The sequence below is a fragment of the Sylvia atricapilla genome, chromosome 1 (assembly GCF_009819655.1).
Source record: "Sylvia atricapilla isolate bSylAtr1 chromosome 1, bSylAtr1.pri, whole genome shotgun sequence".
Taxonomy (NCBI): Eukaryota; Metazoa; Chordata; class Aves; order Passeriformes; family Sylviidae; genus Sylvia; species Sylvia atricapilla.
This window is the reverse complement of record NC_089140.1, coordinates 121,954,250-121,972,145: the sequence shown is the minus strand read 5'-3', so window position 1 is coordinate 121,972,145 and position 17,896 is coordinate 121,954,250. Positions and strand designations below refer to the sequence as shown.

At 36.1% G+C, this 17,896-nt stretch overlaps 1 protein-coding gene across 1 annotated transcript in view; it reads right to left on the bottom strand.

Moving 5' to 3' along the window:
* HNF4G (hepatocyte nuclear factor 4 gamma) overlaps positions 1 to 16,043 on the bottom strand; it is a 33,760-nt gene extending 17,717 nt beyond the window's left edge. Inside the window, exon 1 of the mRNA XM_066332516.1 lies at positions 15,951 to 16,043. The gene's annotated coding sequence lies outside the window, so the exon portion shown is untranslated. The remainder of the gene's footprint in view (positions 1 to 15,950) is intronic.
* Positions 16,044 to 17,896: the final 1,853 nt, after the last annotated feature.

The window sequence follows — 17,896 nt, the reverse complement described above, 5'->3', positions numbered from 1 at the left end:
CATTGTTGACAGCTATTTATTTTTGCATAAATTTCTGGTTTTTCTTTCTAAATTGATAACTAAATCTACCCTTCTGTTTACTAAATTTGCTGTAATTTGACATCAGAAATTCAGATAAAACTTAAAGCCCAACCATAAAAACTTAATTAGGTTCTATATGGCAGGAATATATGGAAATGCAGGTGCTAAATATTTTTCCTGCAAATCACTACATATTGGTTCTGCCTTTTAAAAATACATACCAATTATACTTTAAGATATCATAAACCAATATTTTTAGTGTATTAAAAGATTTGAAAGGCCATTTTTGAGTAGTTAAACTCACCTGATAATTCTATTTAATTCACCTTTTTTTTTTGTTTTTGTTTTTGTTTTGTTTTGTTTGGGGTTTTGTGGGTTTTTTTTTTTTTTGGTTTTTTTTTGTTGTTTATTTTGTTGTTGTTTGTTTTTGTTTCTGGTTTTTGTTTGGTTTTTTTTTTTTGTCAGTATTCGATGGTAGAATGAAATGGTATGCTTTCTATTTCAAGCATAAATTATTGAAAAAACTCCTCAAAAACTGCATAATAAAAAATGTGCCTAAAGTGTTACATTAGCCAAATGCAAACACTTTTTCTCAACTAAACATTACGCTCTAGATAGCCGATGTGATTCTTTTTAAATCACTCCTGTGCATATATACATTTAGCTAGAAAGGCTAGATTAAACTTAAATAAAAAAAATTAGTACAACAATTACAAACTAGGCATCAAGAAACAGTAGCTAATTTTTTTCACAAACCTCTGGATAATTTTCTCCTTTCCTTCTGAAAGTTATATACAAAATATACTTCCATGTCCAAACTGTCAATACTAGTTATTCATTTGTCTTACAGTAAATAAAACAACTGCTGAATTGACCATTCTTTTTCTTTGATTAACTGACTGGTGACAGTACAGCTACTTTATTATATATAACCGCTCTTTTATTTTCCTTAAAGAATTATAATGTTACTAACTCAGAGTCAGCGATGAAGTGTAAGACAGCAGATTTGTAGTTTGAAAACAACCCCCAAATGCTCCATTAATAAAACATTTAACTAACACCTTATAGCATTACTAAACTTCACTTTCTCTGCTAACTAGCTTGAATTTGCCTCACAGGGCAGAACTCACCATTGCCATTATACAGAATCTGCATAGTTTCAAACTCCAGTGCTGTGTATGTTGGATCTAAAACTTCACTGTAGTTTGCCATTTCCATGTCCAGTATTGGTTCTGAGAGCCGCATCATTGAATGCAAAAAGCAGTGGAAAAGCTGTTCAAATGTACAACCTTCCCATTCTGTTTCACAGTGATTGATAATCCAAAGTTAACTATAACTGTGTCACTTACGTGCAGCAATGGGAGGAGCTGGAAAACTGCTTCTGCATGCTGTATTTTACCTGGGTATTTTTTTTTCTTTTATGATACAGTGCAACCCTTCTGATAATCTTGGAATGCTTTCTGAAATAATCTTATCAGGGGTTGTATTGGTTCTAGTTCTTGCACGAGCCCAAGGACGCTCACACAGGAAGCTTCCCATCCCTCTTGCTTTGCTGCACATTTTGCTGTCAATGTGTGGTACAAACAGTTCCAAACTACTCTGCTTGTTCCATGTACAGACTGTAAGTTCATATGCCGTTTTGCTCTCTCATGTCAGGACAATAAGGAAATGTGATATGATTATGGACTATCTCAAACTATACCCAAATCACCTACCTACATATTTTAAAAGACAGCTGTAAAATCTCCCATTTTACAGCTGGTAGTGTTCTTTCCTACTGGCAATGACCTAGCTCTGTAGGCATCCTTAAGCAAGCCTTCAAGTCACACAAGTCTGCAGCAAGACCAATTCATAAATCCCCTCCATCACATGCTGTCCTGCTGCAACGGCTCCAGGCACTGCATCCTGCAGCCTCTCAGACAGTGGCTTCCTGCTCTAACCCTTCTTCATACAGGATGTGATTGCTGCATGGCATTTCCAAGCACCATTCAGATGAACAGGGGAAAAAGTAATATTAATCACCTCCTCTGTAATGAGGAATCTCTGGGTAGGTCCACACCTCATCAGTTGGCAGACATGGCGTGCACAAATCCAGCTAAAAACCCTCCTGTAAAGCTGACTGAATCTATGCCAAATACATAGCTGAATAGCAGAATCTCCCTTGCTAATCTGGTGCTTTCAAACGCTGGATAGCAGAATTTCAGTTGCTATTATTCTCAATATATTCTTTACAGAAAACTACCCTTTATACTGCTGAAAAACAGTTACATAAAGATTACATATATAGGAAAACTACCCAGTTTATGACTAAATAACAAAAGCTAGTAACTGTATGTACAGCATTGAAATGCATATTTGAATGGAAAAGAGTCTGCAGTTCCTACTCAGTAAAAGTAGCTGTAAAAGGCCACAACCAACTCCTTGATTAAATAAATAAATCAATAAATCTCTTCAAAAGCATATTATGACCGACAAGTTACCAATGAAGGAGGTGAATTTACACCAAAAAAAAAAAAATCATCTTCCTAATACCCATGTTCCCAGGGTTACCTGAGAGTCACAAATCATCCTGTCTCCTTGTGGACACGTAGATGCAGTCTCGGGCCAGTTCTTCTCCTGACTCCAGAAGAGCCCAGTAACATAATTATGACAAGAAGATTCTTGTATTATTCACAGACCTATCCCTAAACCAAAGCATATTTGCAGTTGTGTTACTGCTTCCACGAATTCTCCTCAGATTTTGGAGGGTCTCCACAGGGGCTGTACTTTTCAGCCTACTGCTATTAATTTTCCTTTAAACCATTCATCCATTATTATATTTAATGAGATATCAAAAAACTGCAAAAGTTAGTTCTTGAAAAGAGTGACTGATATGACTAAAATTACTTCCTATACATGACAAAAGGCAAATAACACAAAAAATTGAAATCTTAAAAATATTTTACAATATGACTGAATTTTTAGAATATTTACTGCCTACAATCATAGAAAAAAATACTCAGAAAGTGTCACTTCACAGTACTGGAAGTGTACAAGGTTTCACAATGTTTAAACACATCTAACATTTCTTTCTTTTACTTAAAATGTATTTATGGAAAGACATTTGTTGACAGACAATACTGTTTATGAAATCACTGTAATTTCATCATGAGATGGAATAATTTTATACTATCTTATGGCTCAGTTTGGAAAGTTTCTTCTGTACCAGAATTTGTTGTATTTGCTACAACCATTTGTTGTATTTGTATAGTATTTGCTATAAAACTAATTACTAGTTATATAACAAATGATTCATTGCCTTATTATGCTACTTAGCATAATATAAAAATGCTTACAGGTTAACTAGAATTATCTATTGTTCTTCAGTCTATACTTTTTGATAGCATGTTCTATGAATATTATCTGGCTTTTTAATACCAAACCCATATGCTTACAAATATATCCACTGCATATTTTTTATTTCAAAATGCCAGTCCCGAAAACATTCTGGCATATAAGTAAATTTAAAATAAGAGAATGAATGGAAGATGGGCGATATCATGTATGACATGATCAAATCCTACTATTCCCTCTGCTATTAGCAGAACTTCTTCAACGCTGCCAAAACAGGTCCCTTAGTGACTGCTAAAGAGAGGGAATGAATTGACCCTTCATACTTCTGTCATATAAAAACTCATTTCAATTGATTTTTTAATATGGAAAGATGTATGCTATAGGAAAGACATTCTTTATACTATTTTTTCATGTTTTGCTAAGGAAACTTCTTACAGTCAAATCTTGTACTCATAAAAATCTGCTTTCTGGGGGATTTTTGGCATCATGAAGTACATCATGAACAATTAATGTATACTAAATCACTGTGGTAAAATATTAATATGTTGTCATTCAGCCTTAGGTGGATTAGAATGCAGTCCTGGAATTACAGCAGTTGATGAAAGAGGCTAATGATGAACAGCTTTTGGTCTTATGTCAGTTCAAGCTTTATACTATTCACTAGTATTCAGACTCTCATACAGCAGATTCTTTTCATATTGGACACCTGCACTGTTTTTCAAATTCTGAACAACACTGCCGTTTGTAGTATAAAATAGCCTAAGTCAAGTCATCTAGTACTGACAGCCAAAGGTAAGCAAAAGTTTTAAAACTGTGCAATTAGTCAAACTGCTAAGCACTTCTTTGAGATAAGTGATAATGTAAATTTGAGAAAGAAATAACTTGTCAAAGTAAATTTGGCAGTAATTGTGAAGAGAAAGCTACATTAATGGTTTTGTTCATGTGATTTTCTTGCTTTTTTTCTTTAAATCTGATGACCTCAGGATCACATGCAGAAGGCATTCCTATCTTATCTTTAAGACTATTAACTCTGTTAATTGTTCAGCTCTCCATATTAAATGTAATCATTCTTTCTGACTATGGCATAAAATACAGCACAACCTAATAAAAGCAAGGTTATTTCCATAAAAGTCTTCCTGAAAATAAAAGCAAATCTTGAACTTCTATCACCCCTGAAACAGTTTTGGTTTTTCCTCTCTCTCTTTTTTTTTTTTTTTTTTTTTTTTTAGTAAGTAACAATATGTCCTTTTACCCTTTTACCTTTCTAGCTTAGTAAGAAATGCAGGTTGCCAGAAAAAAAAAGTGTTAATACAAAGTTGTTTTTTTTTTCTTGTTTCCTATGTATTCTGGGTAAGAACAACCTTTACTCTATTTCCTACTTTGCAAGTACAGTGAGTTGTGGTGGACATACTTGGAAGACATCCTGGTTTTGTCAGATTTATCCAGAAAGGTGGCAAAACGCATATTTTGATCTGTGTCACCTCTAGATGGTTGTCACATGTAGGACAGGGTATGCATGGAGGCCATACCAAAAAACCCTAAAGAAACCAAATGAGCTGGGTCAGAATGCCTCTTTACTACAGTATACTCAAAGACCTCCAAGCCAGGGTTTATTTACCAAAAGCTTGCTGCCCAGGAAGCAGTGTGAAAATTTCCGCACACCCATGGGCAATCTCATCTTTGGCTTACAAAGATACACACCCACATAATACCACAGACTGAGTTTCCCTGTCCTGGAACACACCCTCAGTGCCAAGGAGAACACTCCTAGTCATCATCAAATCAGCTCTGCTGACACTCACCCCCAAGTGCTTCATAAATACTCCATGAGTAATGACTGGGAAATGTTTGCTTGTATTCTAAAACCTAAAATTATGACACTTTGTAACACTGTGGCACTACTTTATTTGATAGAGATTGCTGGCTTTTTATTTCTTAAATAAATAAAAATGTTAGAGTTTGATCAGATCTAAAAATCAGTGATAAAGTATAAAATTGTATTTAAGTATAAATGTGTATTACCAAGCTTCTTCAAAAAGAAATAGCCTTTTTGCTTAACAGGTAAGCAACATGATGGAAACATGGCGATGTTCCTCTACAACTCTAAGATATTACAGCAAGTCTTGTAATTTTGTCATTCCGCCCTCTTCCCCCCAAAAAAAATTCAGAGCCAAACAAGGACAAAGTTGCTTTTGAGCTGGTTAATGTGAAAGGATTTTTCAGAACAATTTGTGAATCATGAGAATAAATGTATAGCAAAAAGGCTTGCACTAAGGTGACCGAAGTCATCATCTCATACTACTCTAACCCAGCACCAACTATCACCTTCAACAAGTAAATTTACCACACGTAGACTTTTCACTTTGTCCTAAAATATATAGTGGTTAAACAAAACACTAGAAAAGCAAAGTCAGTGCAAGAATTGAGTAACAGGTTTTCATGGCACACTTATTAGGCAAGGTAGTAAAATTAGCTGCAACAAATCATGCCAGGTGAAACTGAAGTACAGATCTTTGGGGGAAATCCAGGCTAAGCTTATATTCATTACTCACATTTTTAGACACTTAGACCACCCCAGGCATTCTATAGAATGGAGATTCTTGCACATATTGAATTTGCCTCTTTTTTTCAGTTAAATTGGTCATTCATTACGTTGAGTTCCACTCTAAAATACAGCATATATAGCTTTATTTTATAAGTTATGTTGAGGGTTGTGGGGTTGGTAGGTTTTGGGTTTTTTTTGTTTTGTTTTGTTTTTTTTCATTTTGGTGTAACAGGAAACAGACAATTATTGTGAGGTCTGATTATCTTCATATTTAGGTTTTCAGCTTAAAATATTGTTCTTTCAGAACAACCAGCTACAACTTCAATGGTCATGAATGTGAATAAATATAAAAACTGAAAAACATGCTGGGTATCTGACTTGTCAAATACTATGGACTCACCCTACAACACTCTTTAGAGCTTGAAATAATCCCCAAATAGTTATTAAGGTGTTCAATGAGTAATCCACATCAGAGTTTCAAAATTGAATGAGAGATCTAATACTCCAAATTCTTTGATGAGCAATTTACAGTTTTAATCTTGCATCCGCTTCGTTATTTGCCCTGTCAGTAGGGGAAAATATCAAAGGAATATGAAAGCTCTAAAATATTTTGAGCCTGAAGAATAGTTGCTGCAGGATAATTTTAAGGATAATTTACACTTCCTGAGGACATAGCCTGCTTTCAGATTCTCCCTCTCTATTCCAAATATAATTTGCTCCATCTTATCCTAAAAGGATAAATTATTGATTTAGTTATTCACTTTATATACCACAGTGTCATTGAGGGGATATGATGCTAGGATAGCAATAGTAATATAATGGTGTCATATGGAAAGAGATGTTACATCTACTCTTAAGGTGAAGGTAGACAAAGTTATCTGGTTTATCTGATTTTATTTAGCAATTACACATGCACACATACATCCATGAGTGAACTGGGTAGCATCTCACAAAGTATAAGACACACTGCACTTCACAAATCCTTAGCTGTGTTCTCTCTTTAAAAGGAAGGTGTTTTGAGGATGATTTTCACATTGTGTTCACTCACAATCTTCACAGAGAAAAATTATTTACAGTATCTTCTTCATTTTGCAGATGTCCCATGCTACTGTTTGTCAATGGTTTAGTGAAGCCCATGGTGTATCTGTGACAGCCATACAGCAAATAACACCACCAGCAGGAAATATTCGAGGAAAAGTCAAGAGGTCAAAATGGACCATTGCACTATGGGCCATCACTAAATGTCAACAGCTAGCTGCACAGCTGCAATGAGGGAGAGCATTGTGTCAGGGTGATGGAAGAGTCAAGGCCATGATGATGCCAGCTGAAGTAGCACATTTCTATGGGAGCATTTAGAAGGATGAGTAATAATGAAGTGGAAGCTTGAAGACAGTCGTTCAAAAAGGAGGCTGAGGGGTGCCCTCATTGCTTTTTACAGCTTTCTGAAGAAAGGAAGTAGAGAGGGATGGAAATGCTGACCTCTTCTCCCTTATATCCAGAGACAGGCTGGATGGGAGTGGTTCAAAGCTGCGTCAGGGGAGATTTAGAGTGGATATTGGTGAGAATTTTTTTTACCAGAGGGTGGTCAAACATGGAAGATTTTTCCTAGAGAGGTGATCAATGCTCCAAGCCTGCCAGCATCTAAGAGCCATTTGGACAAATGCTCATCAAGGTTTTAATTTGATCAGCGATGATTTGGTCAGGCAGTTGGACTAGATAGCCATTGCAAGTCACTTTCAACTGAAACATTCTATTCTATTCCAATCTCATCTAGTCTAGTGTATCCTAATATTTTCTATTCAGTCAGAACACAGTATGCCAGACAGAAGGGTTAGGTAATAAAGACTGAGGACACAGAATATCTAGCCATTCCAGCAAGATGTCTACAGTAGACTGCAAGCCATGTAGATGTCAAATGTTATGCAGATTTAAAATCTTGTTTTATGTACACATATGTTTATATATACGTACACACAGGATTTTATTGTCAGTGTTCTTGTGACAGCTGAATTTGCCTCTTGAATTATCACTGAGTAATCTGATGGGGAAGCTATCCCTTCTACATACAGATTCTTAGTAATTATTCACATTGCATCGTCCATGTCCAGATTCTCTCCATGGAGTAAGAGCAAATTTGTATTTTGTCAGTTCAATCAATTTCTGTGCTTGCTTTGTGTCCAGATTAACAGTAGGTTTGCTAACTCTATCTGAGGTTAGCAGGCGCTATTAGAAAATTATTCATATTTATGGGGAGGAACAATAAAAAAACCAGGATTCTTTTTACATTGCAACAGATTAGGTTTACTGTTAGGTATGGGAATTACTATTAGATAGACTTTAGTAATTAATATTTCTATTTTAACTTAATATTCTTTAAATAACTTTATTCTTGAAAACTCACTATAGCCATGAAGTGTTGACCATTTACAGGGCTTAAAGGATTTTGGTAGCATAGAATTTTGTGGTGAGATTTGCTGAGGTACAGTTAAATGACTGGATACGCTTGTTAATTATTTGCTTAAATCAGGTAACTTATTATTTTCTGCTACACACAGGAAAATTAATCAGAAAATTGTCCTGGAGAGCAGAGTGAAATGAGAAGAAAAGAGGAAAGAGTTCAGGCATAAGATAAAACCAAACCATCATGCTACTGATAAGACTAAGCACTCCTGTTCAGTCATCCCTTAGTGATTAGTAATTTCTTAACAGGCCTTCTTGGCAGGTTTTATGCAAACTTGCTCGTAAACAATGTTTTATATAGCTAGTTAGATAAAATTAACTTACAATTTACCCACAGTTATCTTAGAAATACCATATAATGAGAATTTTTTTCCACAGATAAACACCCTTGCCTTTGTCATACACAATAAAAGAGTTCAAAAAGAGGTTAACCAGTATCAAGGCAAGGCTTGTTTGGTATTCTTTTTTTCAGCTTGCTTGGAATCTTTTTTTTTCTTTTTGATCCATTAATCATAGTAAGTCTTCTAATTTCTATATTCTATCCCCTGCTGAATGAGTTATGTATTCTACATAACATTTCAAAACAAATTCAGTACACTTCCGCCCATGCTAGTGACTATATAACTGTTGGTCCTACGTAAAAGGCTAATTAAATAACTGAATAGTCAGACAAGCGCCATTCTTTTCAGTTACTCCGTCTAAAATTAAATTTTTTAACTACAGCCTAAGCTGACTCATCACATTCCCGCAGAAAGAACGTTGTGTCAACACACTCAGTTTAACTCTTCCAAGACACTAGCATGGTTATGCATAGCTAAACAAGTTCTCTAATTGCTATTGTTACAAATGTAAGTTAATGAGAAGTTCAGAGCATATTAAAGACTATGAGTTTAGAGTGAAACTATGACAAATGAATAAAACAACTTCAAATATTCCCTAAACAAAATAACAATGAGAAAGCATAAAGGCTCATTGTCTGTTTCAACTGTATTTCAGATCAGCTATTTGAAGTATCAAAATAACTCCATTTTATGCATCAAATAACTAAGTTTTTAGAACAACTCACAGCCTAGGAAGTCATGTGTGTACAACACTCTGATGTTCATAAAACCATAGAATAATTAGGGTTGAAAAAGACCTTGAAAATCATCCAATTGCAACTCCTCTGCCATGCACAGGGACACCTTCCACTAGACTGGATTGCTCAAGGCTCCATGCAGCCTGGCCTTGAACTCCTCCAGGCATGGGGCATCCACAACTTCTCTGGACAACCTCTTCCAGTGTCTCACCATCCTCACAGTAAAGATCTTCTTCCTTATGTCCATGTAAACACACAGTTTTCAGTTTCAATGCTTTTCTCCTTGTCCTATCACTGTATGCCCTTACAAAAAATCCCTCTCCAGCCTTCTTGTAGGCCACCTTCAGGTACTGAAAGCCTGCTATAAGGTCTTCCTGAAGCCTTCTCCCCAAAATTACTACATTTTATTTCTTAAGAGAACAAAGTTATTCTTGCTTTCACCAGACATGAACTGACAAGAATATCTCCTTGAAAATTCAAACAATTCTGTCTTAAGAATCAGGGAGATCAAGGACGCCTGATATCTTTATTGGCAGAGCATCAATACTCTAAGCACAGAAAATTCAGATCCCAGTGAGCACAAAGCAGAATCTCCGGAGAAGGAGCTCAAGCCTTTGCTTTGCTGTACATATCCAAACACTCTTCAATTGACCAGTGGTGGTCTCTTTAACAGGTCAGGTGTGTTCCCAGGTAGGAACAAAATGTTCTGTGACTTCACAGAAATACAGATATATCTGCTCCAAACAGATTTTAAACAGTGATTTTAACAAGCTCAAAATCAGTAGAAGTCCACTTAAAAAGCTGAGGATAAATATTAGAAAATAATGGAGTTGTATCTCTTTTAACTAATGAAGCCAGAACACTGATAAGGCTGAGCACAAAAACATTCACTGGCATGGAAGATAAGAGAGAAGTGGTCTAGCAAAGTTTTAATTAGTGTCTATTTTGAGAGGAGGTAAGAGGAAATTTTGAAAAACGGTCATAAGTGCAGTTATGCATAAAAACACAACGCAAGTCATCAAGATAAAATATGAAAACTATGTAGCTACGGTAATGTAGGTTACATGATAAATATTAGATAGATTATATAGATTAGAACTATTATAGATAACAGTTGGGTCTTTGTGGATTTTCTGGACCTGAACAACATCCAAATGGCTGTATTTTTTGTTTTAAATGCATTAATGTAGGAAGGCTCCATCATTTTATCTGAGAATTTTGCAATCAGTAACATTATTTCCCCATCTGTGAGAGAGGGACAAACTATAGTCCCCTTTTAATAAACAGAGAAATGAGGCAAAGGACAACTAAAGATAGTGTTTATGACACTTGAGTCCACGTGTCTACAATACAATTGCCTGCACACATTCAGTTCCCTTTGTATATAACTATCAAAAACAGGCACATCTAAACATATTCCTCAAACTTGTCTTTAACAGCAGGCTGAACTAAATCACCTCCATTTCTTCCCACAGGTTGTCTGACTAAAGTGCTGAAACAACCACAACACCTGGAGTTGAGTGAGGTGAATCTACAGAAATGATTTCCCAAAATCTGAGAAGAGAGTTGAAGGTGGAGAGCCTGGATGGAGACCCACCTCCTACACTTTCCACTTGAACATGTTCTCAAAACTGAAAATATATCATATAGCACAACTGCTACAGCATATAAATATCAGGAAAAACATTCTTGATATCTTAAAAAAATTAAAATATTTTAATGTCCTAGTTCAAAAATTAATGTTGTCACCAACTTAAAATATATTTCAGAGGGCATGAACTTCAAGAAAAGTCAGCCGACTTCACAAAAACGGCAATGTGTGAAATCATAAAACGATGCATTATACCAACTGAGGATTAACAGAATCAGACTTAAAAATCGAACTAAAAATAAGCTAGACAAAGAACATTTCTCAGAAAGCAAGAAAGAAAATATTAAGTTACTATATCTAAATGAGGGATAGTTGTCCTGCATGGTCTTGCCTGCAATCCTGGTTTGTGAACGGGCACCCAAAATCTCCATGACCAAAGGACAGGACTATAATTCTCTTTAGAAGGTACACCAAGCACAGGTTCTTTTCCTTGCTGATACCTCCTCTGGCCTGACAACCAGAAATACAAGGCATGCAGAAGACACGGGTCACTTCCCCACCTTGCTGGGACATTGTTCAGATGTATCTCTTGGGGCCAGGACTGTGACGCACATACACAGTCACAGGAACAGCTTGAAGTTAAGCTGCCTTCTCAAAGCTACACTCTATTTTGATAAAAAAAGAGAAATCACAACAGATGTGTTAAATTTTTCTCTGAAGACACACAAAAGCTGATGCACTGCAAAGTTTTGGAGTTTTCTTTAAAACAATGCAGTAAAGATATACATCTTTTTGTCTGATTCAGGAGAAAAAAAACAGCTGTGAACTTTACTTCCTACTGATGCAATGCCCTGGAAACACCTACAATTGATTAGTTTTCTAGATAACTTTGCTTTAACTAGACATGTGAGAAAATATCTAAGGTGACAGTCCACTTTTGCTACGTGAGTTCTGTTAATAAATTGGCATTTAAAACACATTAATATTTAAATACTCCTATCTGATTTACGAGAATGGCAGAAATAACTTCCTGTGAAAATGTGGTCCTTCAGCTTCAAAAAAGAAGCAGTAAAAAAGACTGTCCTAATAAAAAAGAACTATTTGTTTAGGAATCTGGAAAGATGAGTCAGTAGCAGTTGTATTCAAGGAAACAAGGATGACTTCATTTAGGTGATGGAAATTTCACTACTGGGTGTATCCTATTTATGTTAAAGTAGATTACACATACAATGAAAAAGCTGTTTGAAAACTTTCAGAATCTGCAGGTGTGTGAAAAAATAGGACTAACATGATTTTCTTTTTAAGGTGATGTAAGGTCTACAGTCAGAGTCTAGCAGTTGTAGTGTCTGACTGCTAAATCTATGAACAACATTAACAGCCAAAGCAGAAAGAATAGCAGTGTTGGCTGTTTGAAGTGAAAGTCCTGCTTGGTCTAATAAAGATGGGACTTCTTCCTAAAACTTGGCTTGCCTGGGCTTTTGAGTCAGGAAAACTCTGAACAACACTGGAACGTCTTTGTTACGTTTACTCTTTTTTTACATATAATAAATCTTAGGGACAGGAAACATCATAATATTTTCCAGTTGAAGACTGATGTGACTTGTCTCATTTGATCTACATAGTGCTCCTGGGGGAAAATAAAGAAACAAAACTACAGTACTTATGTCTACTATCATCTTGAACAAAAAATATCTGAAAACCAGCCATTCCTAGGAAGTGTGGCAGAAGTGATTACTTTAGGAACCCAAAGTGTTCAGAATCATTGAATACTAAAAATACTAAATACTAAAAAACATGAAGACATATACTTTTCTGTAACCAGTTTGATTTTACATAAGTGAAGTCATACTTTTAGTTATTTAGGAGAAAAAAACAAATACTCAAAGGTAAAACGGGATACTGGGCTCCTTGCTAATTTCCAAGAATGAAGTGAATTAAAATATTGTAGCAGATTGCTGTATTACATTGTTTTGAAGTAAGGAAGAAGAAGAAAAGGAAAAATAAAGAAAAGGGAAAAGAGAAAGAAAATTTAAAGAAGAAAAAATTAAAAAGAAAATATTACTTTGAGAGTTATTTTCTGAAAGGGAACTTAATATAGAATGCAGTCAAGAAAGAAGAGGTACAGGAGACTGCTAAGTGACTGGGTATTTGTATAAAATCCATTAGCAAGTTTTATGAGTCTGAAAGGAGAACTGTATCAAATACTACTACAGACATAAGGAATCTTGAATACATTCTTAATCCTTTACTTCAAGGATCTCAGGAGATCATTGGGTTCAACTTTCTTCTCAATGCAGGTCACACCAGGTTGCTAAGGGCTTAAAATACTCATATTTGAAAATACTTTGAAGAATGGAGACTGCCTAAACTCTCTGGGCACTCAGTTTTCCTACAGGACCTGGTGTACCCTAGTTCTCACAATGGGAATTTTTCTCCTTGCATTCAGCCTGAAATACTTTTATTTCAACTTACATCCATAGTCTTCTAGTCCTCTCAGCCATCAACAGGCCTCTTACGTGCACCACAGTGAAAGCCCATCTTTTCACAAACAGCTTTGAGGTACCAGAGGCTGCTGTGAGTGTCTCTCCCACAATGCCATCTCTAGGCAGTAACAGCTCTGGTCCATTAGCTTGTCCTCAGCTGGTGCGTCAGTCCCTTACCATCTTGGTGGCCCTCCACTGAACTTTCATCAGTCAATCCACTTGTTTCCTCAAAAGAAGGGGGTGAGTGGGCAGTGATGCACCATTTTAGATGTCATCCAACAACTGCTGAGTAAAAGGAAATAATAATTTCCCTGAGTGGTGCTAATACAGCCCAGGATGGTGTTGGCCCTCATCTCCTGGGACTCACTGCTGAGTCATGCTCTGCTTGCTGTCTACAAAGACTCTGGTTCTTCACAGCACAGTTTTTTCCCAGCCAGTCCTCTAATTCTCTCCCCAGCACAGGATTGTTCTCCAGTTGTTTGCCAGTATCACAATTCTCAATGAAATTTTTATTCCCTAAGAATCACAACAGCTTTCTAGCCTGCCCAGGCTAAATTACTAGCATGAATAGAACTCCCTATTTTTCAGGTGTATACACAAATAAAATTACCACGGTAGACTTAGTTTGAAAAAATTGACTTAGCTGTCTCAAACACCTGTAATTAAGACACTGCCATGTCTGTTAATTTAGCCAGAATAAGAAGCCAACCAATCATTTCTGGACTAATTTCCTACAGCCAGCAGAACTCACCTGCACCTCCTGCTATCTGTCAGTCATCTGACAGTGAATGGCATTTCTGCTTCCATCTGCGCAAGAAGCGGAGTTAAAAGCTGCCATTACAGCTGGAATTAAGGAGCACTAATGGCTTGCCAGCCATGTTCAGGGTAGAAGAATGTAGATCTTACTAAATGAGATTAAAGACAGTTAGTTTGCCCATCTCAGGGAAGTGAAAAAAGTGAGAGGGAGTTTATTCTACAAATAAATCATGGGCTTTATAAGGGAAAAGCTTATTTAGGGGAAAAAGCTACATAGGGGAAAAACTTATTTAGACAATAAAACAATTCTGCCATAAGAACAAAGGCATAAATTTGAGGCTGGCAAGTGGAAAGCTTCTACACATGGCAGGGTTATGGCACTGCAACAAACCTCCTCCATTCGGGCAGCAGAGGCAAGGAACCTAACTGGTTTAAGACATGGAGAGAAATTTATGAAAGGTATTATATGGGTTGGTGATGTCAGCCAAATTGGTGACTCAGGAGATCTCTTCTAGTCTTATTATGCTGAACATTTGCATCATGAATTTTTTTTTTATAAAGTGGCCAGTAAAACAATCAAGTATATTATTCTAATTAAAAATGAAAGAAATATAAATGACAGAAATTTAACCTCATTGTGATAAGCAATTAACGGAATTATGCTGCGATTAATCTGATGCATAATTAACAAGTGCTGTAAATGATGTTATCCATCTAATTTGCCCAGCTTGGAATAGCATTATTCTTAGGCATGTTTAGCAAGTTCTGTGGTAATATGCACTTGAATGAAGTGCTCTTTACTAATGTGTTCAAATTCACAAAGATATTATTAGAATTGCAAATAAGATATACACCAGCATCATTTCCTCTGCCCATAATTTTCTCTTCTTTGGAACTATCCCTGACAGAAAATCAAATTGTAACAAATCCAAAAGATGTTTGCACAAATTGAGCAAAAGTAGTGTCATTAAACATGAAAAAATTACAAAAAATCATCATGATGAACCAAAGGGGACTGAATTCAAAACACAAGCTGCTGCTGTGTTTTGAAGAAAGGAGCGAGAATCATGGAGCTCACTGGGAGACAGAGGAAAACACTCAAGGTAGAATTGGCTTAACAAGTGGATAGGGGAAGAATATTTTTTCATGTGATGTATATTCACAGCCCAGAACTGAAGAATCTCTGACCATTCAAAGTTTAATGAAATCAGATCAGAAAAAATCATCCGCTTTCAAGTATTAGGTCTTCATGTTCAATATATGCTGGAGTTGTAAAGTCCTTAATTAGCTGACTACAGCTTACCAATTTAAAAAAAGAATCAAGTAACTAGTGGCTCACAAGTCTTCCAACTTTTCCCTGAAGGTTATTGGAAAATCTGAACTGGAGAAAGTAATAAGATATGATGAGGGAAAATTTGCCTAATGAGAAGCACACACAGCCTTGGGTGGACAAAATAATGCTACCATTCAGCAAAAAACTTGGGGGCATGCATATCTTCCACCAACCTATCACCAGCTTCTCCAGTTTCATAGATATTTATATGGCTTTCAGAAGTACATGATCTCCACAACTCTAAAGGACCACCAGTTTCTGAGTGAGAGGCATGTTGAAACAGGTCAGGTGATGATACAGTCTCTAGCAAGCAAGGATGTTAGTGAAGCATGCAGAAAAACTTTACTTACATTCAAAAAAGAAAACAACAAAGCACAGACACTTCAGTTTTTCATACACAGATGGGGAAAGGCTGATTTCCTAGGCTGTCTTTCCATCCTCATTTCTAGGTAATACCTGTAGTCAAGAAGAGTAAAATAAATGCTAAGATACCTGCAATGCAAACCAACTATGCTCCTAAATAAAATTCTTATTTGGATTATAAAGGTTGAGAATACTGTGCTTTCATTCAAGGTATAAAGGCATTTCTGAAGATTAAAGAAAATGCTTAAGTCATCAGACAACATTGATGCCAGATTTTCTTCCGCTTGTAGAGTAAAAAAGCATAGAATTTATACAATGTCTTGAAATACTATCTGGAAGGATTACATATAGGGAATAGAAGACAAAATGGTTTTTAAGACTGCAGTTCTGTTGACATAGAAGCATATGAATAAAAGATCTCCTGCTCTTTGGATGACTAATGTTTAGGTAAACTGGGTAAACTACATAGTAAAACAGGATTTGTAGTAGAAAAGCCTGAAAGAAAAACAATTTTAATTTGACTATGTGCACAGCATTTCAAAAAGGATGAAGGCATGAAAGAAACAAAGGGACATTTTGTAGTAACCTTGAGAAACGCTACAACTCTTGCAGCCTTGCTGACTTTTCTTGGGTGGGGTGAACTGCACTTTTAAACGCTAAGCTTTAGCCAGGCACGCACTACCTATTTATTGCTTTATATATTTTTATCTCAATGTGCCTATTAATTCTATACATTCTTATGTATGTGTAGTCTGTACACTTATGAGCAACTCTTAAATCCAAACAAAATATGCACTGGTCAGTCATAAAATTCTGAAAGATAATTTGCTTTCTGCACCCCAAATATAACTTCATGCTCTTAAGATCCAAATAAGAGCATGTCATTTTTAGCTTTTTGTCATTAAAAAATATCTGTCTACTTCAGCAGCATTCTTTGCTTTGCCTTTTACATTACTTGCAACCTGTGGGTAATACATCCTACTTTCCCTTGGAAGAAAGTGACAACACAGAAAATCACTTCTAAACACCAGGGATGAAACTAACTCCCTTTATTTAGATACAGCAGGACTTTAGTCAAGAACAGAGATTCTTACAGTCTAAATTGTAAGTCTGCTGAGGTACTACATTCTTTATTGATTTTGTAAACTGCAGTGCATGCAAAAGAGAAAGCAGTAAAATTATTAGCCCATCAGTACTTTCTGTCCTCAGAAGTGATACGGTTACACCAGCATGTCAGATTGACTCTGGCATTATCATAAATTAGACTATTTTATTCACCAGTTAAACATATATAAAATTAATTCTTATCTGCGTATTTTTACATATAGCTTCTGGATCAGGAATACATCATTCAGCTAACAGTGGAGAAAAAAAGCACTACTTGAAATGACACAGCCTCTCCCACTGGGATCACTATAAAGGCACATAGAAATCACCAAGGGTTCTAAAGTGGAGATGACGCCTAGAAATGGATCTGTTCTTGAGGTCCCTCTCTGCCTCTCTCCCTCACTCATCTATGCAAGGTAAATTAGTCTCTCCATCATCCATGATGTGAAGCTGGAATCTCTACAGGAAGCACACACTTGTACCTCTTTTAGTTCTGTATTTTCAGACCTCCCTTACACACCAAATTCTATAGCCATTAGTAGGGCAGTAAAATGACATAAAATGAGCAAAGAGCAATAAAGCAATCATATTCCAGCATGTTTATTTAGCGTGGTCCTTAATGACAGAGACCTTCGCACCCACTGATACCTGGAGCTGCTACTAATTCTCCTCTGCCTCATGGTTATTATTACTCTCAGACTTATGCTCAATGTTTTAAAGCCTGCTTCACACGAACTGTGAAAAAAAACCCAACCAGACAAACAAACAACAACAACAACAACAACAACAAACCTCACAGAAAGAAAAATCAGTTTTAAGGTGGAAA